General features: G+C 61.0%; 1 protein-coding gene across 1 annotated transcript in view; it reads left to right on the top strand.

Annotated features, from left to right (window-relative positions):
- pou6f1 (POU class 6 homeobox 1) overlaps positions 1-13448 on the top strand; it is an 884787-nt gene that overhangs the window by 686365 nt on the left and 184974 nt on the right. The gene's annotated exons all lie outside the window — the stretch shown is intronic.

Here is a 13448-nt window from a genome sequence, read left to right as displayed (position 1 = left end):
GGAGTTCCAGTTGGTTGCAGCTGACTGGGAGCAGAGCCGGAAGACAGAGTTCCAGTTGGTTGCAGCTGACTGGCAGCAGAGTCGGAGGGCACAGTTCCAGTTGGTTGCAGCTGACTGGCAGCAGAGTCGGAGGGCGGAGTTCCAGTTGGTTGCAGCTGACTGGGAGCAGAGTCGGAGGGCACAGTTCCAGTTGGTTGCAGCTGACTGGCAGCAGAGTCGGAGGGCACAGTTCCAGTTGGTTGCAGCTGACTGGGAGCAGAGTCGGAGGGCGCAGTTCCAGTTGGTTGCAGCTGACTGGGAGCAGAGTCGGTGGGCGGAGTTCCAGTTGGTGGCAGCTGACTGGGAGCTGAGTCGGAGGGCTCAGTTCCAGTTGGTTGCAGCTGACTGGGAGCAGAGTCGGAGGGCACAGTTCCAGTTGGTGGCAGCTGACTGGGAGCAGAGTCGGAGTGCACAGTTCCAGTTGGTTGCAGCTGACTGGGAGCAGAGTCGGAGGGCACAGTTCCAGTCGGTGGCAGCTGACTGGGAGCAGAGTCGGAGGGCGGAGTTCCAGTTGGTTGCAGCTGACTGGGAGCAGAGTCGGAGGGCACAGTTCCAGTCGGTGGCAGCTGACTGGGAGCAGAGTCGGAGGGCACAGTTCCAGTTGGTGGCAGCTGACTGGGAGCAGAGTCGGAGGGCACAGTTCCAGTCGGTGGCAGCTGACTGGGAGCAGAGTCGGAGGGCGGAGTTCCAGTTGGTTGCAGCTGACTGGGAGCAGAGTCGGAGGGCACAGTTCCAGTCGGTGGCAGCTGACTGGGAGCAGAGTCGGCGGGCGGAGTTCCAGTTGGTTGCAGCTGACTGGGAGCAGAGTCGGAGGGCGCAGTTCCAGTTGGTTGCAGCTGACTGGGAGCAGAGTCGGAGGGCGCAGTTCCAGTTGGTTGCAGCTGACTGGGAGCAGAGTCGGAGGGCGGAGTTCCAGTTGGTTGCAGCTGACTGGGAGCTGAGTCGGAGGGCACAGTTCCAGTTGGTTGCAGCTGATTGGGAGCAGAGTCGGAGGGCGCAGTTCCAGTTGGTTGCAGCTGACTGGGAGCAGAGTCGGAGGGCGGAGTTCCAGTTGGTTGCAGCTGACTGGGAGCAGAGTCGGAGGGCGGAGTTCCAGTTGGTTGCAGCTGACTGGGAGCTGAGTCGGAGGGCACAGTTCCAGTTGGTTGCAGCTGATTGGGAGCAGAGTCGGAGGGCACAGTTCCAGTTGGTGGCAGCTGACTGGGAGCAGAGTCGGAGGGCGCAGTTCCAGTTGGTGGCAGCTGACTGGGAGCAGAGTCGGAGGGCGGAGTTCCAGTTGGTTGCAGCTGACTGGGAGCAGAGTCGGAGGGCGCAGTTCCAGTTGGTTGCAGCTGACTGGGAGCAGAGTCGGAGGGCACAGTTCCAGTTGGTTGCAGCTGACTGGGAGCAGAGTCGGAGGGCGGAGTTCCAGTTGGTTGCAGCTGACTGGGAGCTGAGTCGGAGGGCTCAGTTCCAGTTGGTTGCAGCTGACTGGGAGCAGAGTCGGAGGTCGCAGTTCCAGTTGGTTGCAGCTGACTGGGAGCAGAGTCGGAGGGCACAGTTCCAGTTGGTTGCAGCTGACTGGGAGCAGAGTCGGAGGGCACAGTTCCAGTTGGTTGCAGCTGACTGGGAGCAGAGTCGGAGGTCGCAGTTCCAGTTGGTTGCAGCTGACTGGGAGCATAGTCGGAGGGCGGAGGTCCAGTTGGTTGCAGCTGACTGGGAGCAGAGTCGGAGGGCACAGTTCCAGTTGGTTGCAGCTGACTGGGAGCAGAGTCGGAGGGCACAGTTCCAGTTGGTTGCAGCTGACTGGGAGCAGAGTCGGAGGGCGGAGTTCCAGTTGGTTGCAGCTGACTGGGAGCAGAGTCGGAGGGCGGAGTTCCAGTTGGTTGCAGCTGACTGGGAGCAGAGTCGGAGGGCGCAGTTCCAGTTGGTTGCAGCTGACTGGGAGCAGAGTCGGAGGGCACAGTTCCAGTTGGTTGCAGCTGACGGGGAGCAGAGTCGGAGGGCACAGTTCTAGTTGGTTGCAGCTGACTGGGAGCAGAGTCGGAGGGCGCAGTTCCAGTTGGTTGCAGCTGACTGGGAGCAGAGTCGGAGGGCACAGTTCCAGTTGGTTGCAGCTGACTGGGAGCAGAGTCGGAGGGCTCAGTTCCAGTTGGTTGCAGCTGACTGGGAGCAGAGTCGGAGGGCACAGTTCCAGTTGGTGGCAGCTGACTGGGAGCAGAGTCGGAGGGCGGAGGTCCAGTTGGTTGCAGCTGACTGGGAGGAGAGTCGGAGGGCACAGTTCCAGTTGGTTGCAGCTGACTGGGAGCAGAGTCGGAGGGCACAGTTCCAGTTGGTTGCAGCTGACTGGGAGCAGAGTCGGAGGGCGGAGTTCCAGTTGGTTGCAGCTGACTGCGAGCAGAGTCGGAGGGCGGAGTTCCAGTTAGTTGCAGCTGACTGGGAGCAGAGTCGGAGGGCACAGTTCCAGTTCGTTGCAGCTGACTGGGAGCAGAGTCGGAGGGCACAGTTCCAGTTGGTTGCAGCTGACTGGGAGCAGAGTTGGAGGACGGAGTTCCAGTTGGTTGCAGATGACTGGGAGCAGAGTCGGAGGGCACAGTTCCAGTTGGTTGCAGCTGACTGGGAGCAGAGTCGGAGGGCGCAGTTCCAGTTGGTTGCAGCTGACTGGGAGCAGAGTCGGAGGGCGGAGGTCCAGTTGGTTGCAGCTGACTGGGAGCAGAGTCGGAGGGCGGAGTTCCAGTTGGTTGCAGCTGACTGGGAGCAGAGTCGGAGGGCACAGTTCCAGATGGTTGCAGCTGACTTGGAGCAGAGTCGGAGGGCGCAGTTCCTGTTGGTTGCAGCTGACTGGAAGCAGAGTCGGAGGGCGCAGTTCCAGTTGGTTGCAGCTGACTGGAAGCAGAGTCGGCGGGCGCAGTTCCAGTTGGTTGCAGCCTACTGGGAGCAGAGTCGGCGGGCGCCGTTCCAGTTGGTTGCAGCTGACTGGGAGCAGAGTGTAAGGACGGAGTTCCAGTTGGTTGCAGATGACTGGGAGCAGAGTCGGAGGGCACAGTTCCAGTTGGTTGCAGCTGACTGGGAGCAGAGTCGGAGGGCGCAGTTCCAGTTGGTTGCAGCTGACTGGGAGCAGAGTCGGAGGGCGGAGTTCCAGTTGGTTGCAGCTGACTAGGAGCAGAGTCGGAGGGCGCAGTTCCAGTTGGTTGCAGCTGACTGGGAGCAGAGTCGGAGGGCGTAGTTCCAGTTGGTTGCAGCTGACTGGGAGCAGAGTCGGAGGGCGGAGTTCCAGTTGGTTGCAGCTGACTGGGAGCAGAGTCGGAGGGCACAGTTCCAGTTGGTTGCAGCTGACTGGGAGCAGAGTCGCAGGGCGGAGTTCCAGTTGGTTGCACCTGACTGGGAGCAGAGTCGGAGGGCACAGTTCCAGTTGGTTGCAGCTGACTGGGAGCAGAGTCGGAGGGCACAGTTCCAGTTGGTTGCAGCTGACTGGGAGCAGAGTTGGAGGACGGAGTTCCAGTTGGTTGCAGCTGACTGGGAGCAGAGTCGGAGGGCACAGTTCCAGTTGGTTGCAGCTGACTGGGAGCAGAGTCGGAGGGCACAGTTCCAGTTGGTTGCAGCTGACTGAGAGCAGAGTCGGAGGGCGGAGTTCCAGTTGGTTGCAGCTGACTGGGAGCAGAGTCAGAGGGCGCAGTTCCAGTTGGTTGCAGCTGACTGGGAGCAGAGTCGGAGGGCACAGTTCCAGTTGGTTGCAGCTGACTGGGAGCAGAGTCGGAGGGCACAGTTCCAGTTGGTTGCAGCTGACTGGGAGCAGAGTTGGAGGACGGAGTTCCAGTTGGTTGCAGCTGACTGGGAGCAGAGTCGGAGGTCACAGTTCCAGTTGGTTGCAGCTGACTGGGAGCAGAGTCGGAGGGCGCAGTTCCAGTTGGTTGCAGCTGACTGGGAGCAGAGTCGGAGGGCGCAGTTCCAGTTGGTTGCAGCTGACTGGGAGCAGAGTCGGAGGGCGCAGTACCAGTTGGTTGCAGCTGACTGGGAGCAGAGTTGGAGGACGGAGTTCCAGTTGGTTGCAGATGACTGGGAGCAGAGTCGGAGGACGGAGTTCCAGTTGGTTACAGCTGATTGGGAGCAGAGTCGGAGGACGGAGTTCCAGTTGGTTACAGCTGATTGGGAGCAGAGTCGGAGGGCGGAGTTCCAGTTGGTTGCAGCTGACTGGGAGCAGAGTCGGAGGGCGCATTTCCAGTTGGTTGCAGCTGACTGGGAGCAGAGTCGGAGGGCGCAGTTCCAGTTGGTTGCAGCTGACTGGGAGCAGAGTCGGAGGGCGCAGTTCCAGTTGGTTGCAGCTGACTGGGAGCAGAGTCGGAGGGCGCAGTTCCAGTTGGTTGCAGCTGACTAGGAGCAGAGTCGGAGGGCGCAGTTCCAGTTGGTTGCAGCTGACTGGGAGCAGAGTCGGAGGGCTCAGTTCCAGTTGGTTGCAGCTGACTAGGAGTAGAGTCGGAGGGCGGAGTTCCAGTTGGCTGCAGCTGACAGGGACCAGAGTCGGAGGGCGGAGTTCCAGTTGGTTGCAGCTGACTGGGAGCAGAGTCGGAGGGCACAGTTCCAGTTGGTTGCAGCTGACTGGGAGCAGAGTCGGAGGGCGGAGTTCCAGTTGGTTGCAGCTGACTGGGAGCAGAGTCGGAGGGCACAGTTCCAGTTGGTTGCAGCTGACTAGGAGTAGAGTCGGAGGGCGGAGTTCCAGTTGGTTGCAGCTGACTGGGAGCAGAGTCGGAGGGCGCATTCCAGTTGGTTGTAGCTGACTGGGAGCAGAGTCGGAGGGCACAGTTCCAGTTGGTTGCAGCTGACTGGGAGCAGAGTCGGAGGGCGCATTCCAGTTGGTTGCAGCTGACTGGGAGCAGAGTAGGAGGGCGCAGTTCCAGTTGGTTGCAGCTCACTGGGAGCAGAGCCGGAGGGCGCAGTTCCAGTTGGTTGCAGCTGACTTAGCAGAGTCGGAGGGCGCAGTTCCAGTTCGTTGGAGCTGACTGGGAGTAGAGTCGGAGGGCGCTGTTCCAGTTGGTTGCAGCTGACTGGGAGCAGAGTCGGAGGGCGGAGTTCCAGTTGGTTACAGCTGACTGGGAGCAGAGTCGGAGGGCACAGTTCCAGTTGGTTGCAGCTGACTGGGAGCAGAGTCGGAGGGCGCAGTTCCAGTTGGTTGCAGCTGACTGGGAGCAGAGTCGGAGGGCACAGTTCCAGTTGGTTGCAGCTGACTGGGAGCAGAGTCGGAGGGCGCAGTTCCAGTTGGTTGCAGCTGACTGGGAGCAGAGTCGGAGGGCGCTGTTCCAGTTGGTTAAAGCTGACTGGGAGCAGAGTCGGAGGGCACAGTTCCAGTTAGTTGCAGCTGACTGGGAGCAGAGTCGGAGGGCGGAGTTCCAGTTGGTTACAGCTGACTGGGTGCAGAGTTGGAGGGTGGAGTTCCAGTTGGTTGCAGCTGACTGGGAGCAGAGTCGGAGGTCGCAGTTCCAGTTGGTTGCAGCTGACTGGGAGGAGAGTCGGAGGGCACAGTTCCAGTTGGTTACAGCTGACTGGGTGCAGAGTTGGAGCGCGCAGTTCCAGTTGGTTGCAGCTGACTGGGAGCAGAGTCGGAGGGCACAGTTCCAGTTGGTTCCAGCTGACTGGGAGCAGAGTCGGAGGGCGGAGTTCCAGTTGGTTGCAGCTGACTGGGAGCAGAGTCGGAGGGCGCAGTTCCAGTTGGTTGCAGCTGACTGGGAGCAGAGTCGGAGGGCACAGTTCCAGTTGGTTCCAGCTGACTGGGAGCAGAGTCGGAGGGCGGAGTTCCAGTTGGTTGCAGCTGACTGGGAGCAGAGCCGGAGGGCGGAGGTCCAGTTGGTTGCAGCTGACTGGGAGCAGAGTCGGAGGGCACAGTTCCAGTTGGTTGCAGCTGACTGGGAGCAGAGTCGGAGGGCGCAGTTCCAGTTGGTTGCAGCTGACTGGGAGCAGAGTCGGAGGGCGCAGTTCCAGTTGGTTGCAGCTCACTGGGAGCAGAGTCGGAGGGCGCAGTTCCAGTTCGTTGGAGCTGACTGGGAGCAGAGTCGGAGGGCGGAGTTCCAGTTGGTTGCAGCTGACTGGGAGCAGAGTCGGAGGGCGCAGTTCCAGTTGGTTGCAGCTGACTGGGAGCAGAGTCGGAGGGCGCAGTTCCAGTTGATTGCAGCTGACTCGGAGCAGAGTCGGAGGGCGGAGTTCCAGTTGGTTGCAGCTGACTGGGAGCAGAGTCGGAGGGCGCAGTTCCAGTTGGTTGCAGCTGACTGGGAGCAGAGTCGGAGGGCCGTGTTCAAATTGGTTGCAGCTGACTGTGAGCAGAGTCGGAGGGCGGAGTTCCTGTTGGCTGCTACTGACTGGGAGCAGAGTCGGAGGGCGAATTCCAGTTGGTTGCAGCTCACTGGGAGCAGAGCCGGAGGGCGCAGTTCCAGTTGGTTGCAGCTCACTGGGAGCAGAGCCGGAGGGCGCAGTTCCAGTTGGTTGCAGCTGACTGGGAGCAGCGTCGGAGGGCGGAGTTCCTGTTGGCTGCTACTGACTGGGAGCAGAGTCGGAGGGCGAATTCCAGTTGGTTGCAGCTCACTGGGAGCAGAGCCGGAGGGCGCAGTTCCAGTTGGTTGCAGCTCACTGGGAGCAGAGCCGGAGGGCGCAGTTCCAGTTGGTTGCAGCTGACTGGGAGCAGAGTCGGAGGGCGCAGTTCCAGTTGGTTGCAGCTCACTGGGAGCAGAGCCGGAGGGCGCAGTTCCAGTTGGTTGCAGCTCACTGGGAGCAGAGTCGGAGGGCGCAGTTCCAGTTCGTTGGAGCTGACTGGGAGCAGAGTCGGAGGGCGGAGTTCCAGTTGGTTGCAGCTGACTGGGAGCAGAGTCGGAGGGCGCAGTTCCAGTTGGTTGCAGCTGACTGGGAGCAGAGTCGGAGGGCGCAGTTCCAGTTGGTTGCAGCTGGCTGGGAGCAGAGTCGGATGGCGCAGTTCCAGTTGGTTGCAGCTGACTCGGAGCAGAGTCGGAGGGCGGAGTTCCAGTTGGTTGCAGCTGACTGGGAGCAGAGTCGGAGGGCGCAGTTCCAGTTGGTTGCAGCTGACTGGGAGCAGAGTCGGAGGGCCGTGTTCAAATTGGTTGCAGCTGACTGGGAGCAGAGTCGGAGGGCGCAGTTCCAGTTGGTTGCAGCTGACTGGGAGCAGAGTCGGAGGGCACAGTTCCAGTTGGTTGCAGCTGACTGGGAGCAGAGTCGGAGGGCGCAGTTCCAGTTGGTTGCAGCTGACTGGGAGCAGAGTCGGAGGGCACAGTTCCAGTTGGTTGCAGCTGACTGGGAGCAGAGTCGGAGGGCGCAGTTCCAGTTGTTTGCAGCTGACTGGGAGCAGAGTCGGAGGGCGGAGTTCCAGTTGGTTGCAGCTGACTGGGAGCAGAGTCGTAGGGCGGAGTTCCAGTTGGTTGCAGCTGACTGGGAGCAGAGTCGGAGGGCGCAGTTCCAGTTGGTTGCAGCTGACTGGGAGCAGAGTCGGAGGGCACAGTTCCAGTTGGTTGCAGCTGACTGGGAGCAGAGTCGGAGGGCGCAGTTCCAGTTGGTTGCAGCTGACTGGGAGCAGAGTCGGAGGGCGCAGTTCCAGTTGGTTGCAGCTGACTGGGAGCAGAGTCGGAGGTCGCTGTTCCAGTTGGTTGCAGCTGACTGGGAGCAGAGTCGGAGGGCACAGTTCCAGTTAGTTGCAGCTGACTGGGAGCAGAGTCGGAGGGCGGAGTTCCAGTTGGTTACAGCTGACTGGGTGCAGAGTTGGAGGGTGGAGTTCCAGTTGGTTGCAGCTGACTGGGAGCAGAGTCGGAGGTCGCAGTTCCAGTTGGTTGCAGCTGACTGGGAGGAGAGTCGGAGGGCACAGTTCCAGTTGGTTACAGCTGACTGGGTGCAGAGTTGGAGCGCGCAGTTCCAGTTGGTTGCAGCTGACTGGGAGCAGAGTTGGAGGGTGGAGTTCCAGTTGGTTGCAGCTGACTGGGAGCAGAGTCGGAGGTCGCAGTTCCAGTTGGTTGCAGCTGACTGGGAGCAGAGTCGGAGGGCGGAGTTCCAGTTGGTTGCAGATGACTCGGAGCAGAGTCGGAGGGCGCAGTTCCAGTTGGTTGCAGCTGACTGGGAGCAGAGTCGGATGGCGCAGTTCCAGTTGGTTGCAGCTGACTCGGAGCAGAGTCGGAGGGCGGAGTTCCAGTTGGTTGCAGCTGACTGGGAGCAGAGTCGGAGGGCGCAGTTCCAGTTGGTTGCAGCTGACTGGGAGCAGAGTCGGAAGGCCGTGTTCAAATTGGTTGCAGCTGACTGGGAGCAGAGTCGGAGGGCGCGGTTCCAGTTGGTTGCAGCTGACTGGGAGCAGAGTCGGAGGGCGTAGTTCCAGTTGGTTGCAGCTGACTGGGAGCAGAGTCGGAGGGCGCAGTACCAGTTGGTTGCAGCTGACTGGGAGCAGAGTCGGCGGGCGCAGTTCCAGTTGGTTGCAGCTGACGGGGAGCAGAGTCGGAGGGCGCAGTTCCAGTTGGTTGCAGCTGACTGGGAGCAGAGTCGGAGGGCACAGTTCCAGTTGGTTGCAGCTGACTGGGAGCAGAGTCGGAGGGCACAGTTCCAGTTGGTTGCAGCTGACTGGGAGCAGAGTCGGAGGGCGGAGTTCCAGTTGGTTGCAGCTGACTGGGAGCAGAGTCGGAGGGCGTAGTTCCAGTTGGTTGCAGCTGACTGGGAGCAGAGTCGGAGGGCGCAGTACCAGTTGGTTGCAGCTGACTGGGAGCATAGTCGGCGGGCGCAGTTCCAGTTGGTTGCAGCTGACGGGGAGCAGAGTCGGAGGGCGCAGTTCCAGTTGGTTGCAGCTGACTGGGAGCAGAGTCGGAGGGCGTAGTTCCAGTTGGTTGCAGCTGACTGGGAGCAGAGTCGGAGGGCACTGTTCCAGTTGGTTGCAGCTGACTGGGAGCAGAGTCGGAGGGCGCAGTTCCAGTTGGTTGCAGCTGACTGGGAGCAGAGTCAGAGGGCGGAGTTCCAGTTGGTTGCAGCTGACTGGGAGCAGAGTCGGAGGGCACTGGTCCAGTTGGTTGCAGCTGACTGGGAGCAGAGTCGGAGGGCGCAGTTCCAGTTGGTTGCAGCTGACTGGGAGCAGAGTCGGAGGGCGCAGTTCCAGTTGGTTGCAGCTGACTGGGAGCAGAGTCGGAGGCCGGAGTTCCAGTTGGTTGCAGATGACTGGGAGCAGACTCGGAGGGCGCAGTTCCAGTTGGTTGCAGCTGACTGGGAGCAGAGTCGGAGGGCGGAGGTCCAGTTGGTTGCAGCTGACTGGGAGCAGAGTCGGAGGGCGCAGTTCCAGTTGGTTGCAGCTGACTGGGAGCAGAGTCGGAGGGCGGAGTTCCAGTTGGTTGCAGCTGACGGGGAGCAGAGTCGGAGGGCACAGTTCCAGTTGGTTGCAGCTGACTGGGAGCAGAGTCGGAGGGCGGAGTTCCAGTTGGTTGCAGCTGACTGGGAGCAGAGTCGGAATGCGGAGGTCCAGTTGGTTGCAGCTGACTGGGAGCAGAGTCGGAGGGCACAGTTCCAGTTGGTTGCAGCTGACTGGGAGCAGAGTCGGAGGGCGCAGTTCCAGTTGGTTGCAGCTGACTGGGAGCAGAGTCGGAGGGCACAGTTCCAGTTGGTTGCAGCTGACTGGGAGCAGAGTCGGAGGGCGCAGTTCCAGTTGGTTGCAGCTGACTGGGAGCAGAGTCGGAGGGCACAGTTCCAGTTGGTTGCAGCTGACTGGGAGCAGAGTCGGAGGGCACAGTTCCAGTTAGTTGCAGCTGACTGGGAGCAGAGTCGGAGGGCGGAGTTCCAGTTGGTTGCAGCTGACTGGGAGTAGAGTCGGAGGGCGCAGTTCCAGTTGGTTGCAGCTGACTGGGAGCAGAGTCGGAGGGCGGAGTTCCAGTTGGTTGCAGCTGACTAGGAGCAGAGTCGGAGGGCACAGTTCCAGTTGGTTGCAGCTGACTGGGAGCAGAGTCGGAGGGCGGAGTTCCAGTTGGTTGCAGCTGACTGGGAGCAGAGTCGGAGGGCGGAGTTCCAGTTGGTTGCAGCTGACTAGGAGCAGAGTCGGAGGGCACAGTTCCAGTTGGTTGCAGCTGACTGGGAGCAGAGCCGGAGGGCACAGTTCTAGTTGGTTGCAGCTGACTGGGAGCAGAGTCGGAGGGCGGAGTTCCAGTTGGTTGCAGGTGACTGGGAGCAGAGTCGGAGGGCGGAGTTCCGGTTGGTTGCAGCTGACTGGGAGCAGAGTCGGAGGGCGGAGTTCCAGTTGGTTGCAGCTGACTAGGAGCAGAGTCGGAGGGCACAGTTCCAGTTGGTTGCAGCTGACGTAGCAGAGTCGGAGGGCGCAGTTCCAGTTGGTTGCAGCTGACTGGGAGCAGAGTCGGAGGGCGGAGTTCCAGTTGGTTGCAGCTGACTGGGAGCAGAGTCGGAGGGCGGAGTTCCAGTTGGTTGCAGCTGACTAGGAGCAGAGTCGGAGGGCACAGTTCCAGTTGGTTGCAGCTGACTGGGAGCAGAGTCGGAGGGCGCAGTTCTAGTTGGTTGCAGCTGACTGGGAGCAGAGTCGGAGGGCGGAGGACCAGTTGGTTGCAGCTGACTGGGAGCAGAGTCGGAGGGCACAGTTCCAGTTGGTTGCAGCTGACTGGGAGCAGAGTCGGAGGGTGCAGTTCCAGTTGGTTGCAGCTGACTGGGAGCAGAGTCGGAGGGCGCAGTTCCAGTTGGTTGCAGCTGACTGGGAGCAGAGTCGGAGGGCGGAGTTCCAGTTGGTTGCAGCTGACTGGGAGCAGAGTCGGAGGGCGCAGTTCCAGTTCGTTGGAGCTGACTGGGAGCAGAGTCGGAGGGCGGAGTTCCAGTTGGTTGCAGCTGACTGGGAGCAGAGTCGGAGGGCACAGTTCCAGTTGGTTGCAGCTGACTGGGAGCAGAGTCGGAGGGCGGAGGACCAGTTGGTTGCAGCTGACTGGGAGCAGAGTCGAAGGGCGGAGTTCCTGTTGGTTGCAGCTGACTGGGAGCAGAGTCGGAGGGCGGAGTTCCTGTTGGTTGCAGCTGACTGGGAGCAGAGTCGGAGGGCGCAGTTCCAGTTGGTTGCAGCTGACTGGGAGCAGAGTCGGAAGGCGCAGTTCCAGTTGGTTGCAGCTGACTGGGAGCAGAGTCGGAGGGTGGAGTTCCAATTGGTTGCAGCTGACTGGGAGCAGAGTCGGAGGGCGCAGTTCCAGTTGGTTGCAGCTGACTGGGAGCAGAGTCGGAGGGCGGAGTTCCAGTTGGTTGCAGCTGACTGGGAGCAGAGTCGGAGGGCGGAGTTCCAGTTGGTTGCAGCTGACTGGGAGCAGAGTCGGAGGGCACAGTTCCAGTTAGTTGCAGCTGACTGGGAGCAGAGTCGGAGGGCGGAGGACCAGTTGGTTGCAGCTGACTGGGAGCAGAGTCGAAGGGCGGAGTTCCTGTTGGTTGCAGCTGACTGGGAGCAGAGTCGGAGGGTGGAGTTCCAATTGGTTGCAGCTGACTGGGAGCAGAGTCGGAGGGCGGAGTTCCAGTTGGTTGCAGCTGACTAGCAGCAGAGTCGGAGGGCGTAGTTCCAGTTGGTTGCAGCTGACTGGGAGCAGAGTCGGAGGGCGCAGTTCCAGTTGGTTGCAGCTGACTGGGAGCAGAGTCGGAGGGCTCAGTTCCAGTTGGTTACAGCTGACTGGGAGCAGAGTCGGAGGGCGGAGTTCCAGTTGGTTGCAGCTGACTGGGAGCAGAGTCGGAGGGCGGAGTTCCAGTTGGTTGCAGCTAACTGGGAGCAGAGTCGGAGGGCGCAGTTCCAGTTGGTTGCAGCTGATTGGGAGCAGAGTCGGAGGGCCCAGTTCCAGTTGGTTGCAGCTGACTGGGAGCAGAGTCGGAGGGCGGAGTTCCAGTTGGTTGCAGCTGACTGCGAGCAGAGTCGGAGGGCGCAGTTCCAGTTGGTTGCAGCTGACTGGGAGCAGAGTCGGAGGGCGCAGTTCCAGTTGGTTGCAGCTGACTGGGAGCAGAGTCGGAGGGCGCAGTTCCAGTTGGTTGCAGCTGACTGGGAGCAGAGTCGGATGGCGCAGTTCCAGTTGGTTGCAGCTGACTCGGAGCAGAGTCGGAGGGCGGAGTTCCAGTTGGTTGCAGCTGACTGGGAGCAGAGTCGGAGGGCGCAGTTCCAGTTGGTTGCAGCTGACTGGGAGCAGAGTCGGAGGGCCGTGTTCAAATTGGTTGCAGCTGACTGGGAGCAGAGTCGGAGGGCGCAGTTCCAGTTGGTTGCAGCTGACTGGGAGCAGAGTCGGAGGGCACAGTTCCAGTTGGTTGCAGCTGACTGGGAGCAGAGTCGGAGGGCGCAGTTCCAGTTGGTTGCAGCTGACTGGGAGCAGAGTCGGAGGGCACAGTTCCAGTTGGTTGCAGCTGACTGGGAGCAGAGTCGGAGGGCGCAGTTCCAGTTGGTTGCAGCTGACTGGGAGCAGAGTCGGAGGGCGCTGTTCCAGTTGGTTGCAGCTGACTGGGAGCAGAGTCGGAGGGCACAGTTCCAGTTAGTTGCAGCTGACTGGGAGCAGAGTCGGAGGGCGGAGTTCCAGTTGGTTACAGCTGACTGGGTGCAGAGTTGGAGGGTGGAGTTCCAGTTGGTTGCAGCTGACTGGGAGCAGAGTCGGAGGTCGCAGTTCCAGTTGGTTGCAGCTGACTGGGAGGAGAGTCGGAGGGCACAGTTCCAGTTGGTTACAGCTGACTGGGTGCAGAGTTGGAGCGCGCAGTTCCAGTTGGTTGCAGCTGACTGGGAGCAGAGTTGGAGGGTGGAGTTCCAGTTGGTTGCAGCTGACTGGGAGCAGAGTCGGAGGTCGCAGTTCCAGTTGGTTGCAGCTGACTGGGAGCAGAGTCGGAGGGCGGAGTTCCAGTTGGTTGCAGATGACTCGGAGCAGAGTCGGAGGGCGGAGTTCCAGTTGGTTGCAGCTGACTGGGAGCAGAGTCGGAGGGCGTAGTTCCAGTTGGTTGCAGCTGACTGGGAGCAGAGTCGGAGGGCACTGTTCCAGTTGGTTGCAGCTGACTGGGAGCAGAGTCGGAGGGCGCAGTTCCAGTTGGTTGCAGCTGACTGGGAGCAGAGTCAGAGGGCGGAGTTCCAGTTGGTTGCAGCTGACTGGGAGCAGAGTCGGAGGGCACTGTTCCAGTTGGTTGCAGCTGACTGGGAGCAGAGTCGGAGGGCGCAGTTCCAGTTGGTTGCAGCTGACTGGGAGCAGAGTCGGAGGGCGCAGTTCCAGTTGGTTGCAGCTGACTGGGAGCAGAGTCGGAGGCCGGAGTTCCAGTTGGTTGCAGATGACTGGGAGCAGACTCGGAGGGCGCAGTTCCAGTTGGTTGCAGCTGACTGGGAGCAGAGTCGGAGGGCGGAGGTCCAGTTGGTTGCAGCTGACTGGGAGCAGAGTCGGAGGGCGCAGTTCCAGTTGGTTGCAGCTGACTGGGAGCAGAGTCGGAGGGCG

This window comes from Scyliorhinus torazame, chromosome X (genome assembly GCF_047496885.1).
Source record: "Scyliorhinus torazame isolate Kashiwa2021f chromosome X, sScyTor2.1, whole genome shotgun sequence".
NCBI lineage: Eukaryota > Metazoa > Chordata > Chondrichthyes > Carcharhiniformes > Scyliorhinidae > Scyliorhinus > Scyliorhinus torazame.
Note: the sequence above shows the minus strand (reverse complement) of the source record. Positions and strands in the feature narration are given on the sequence as shown.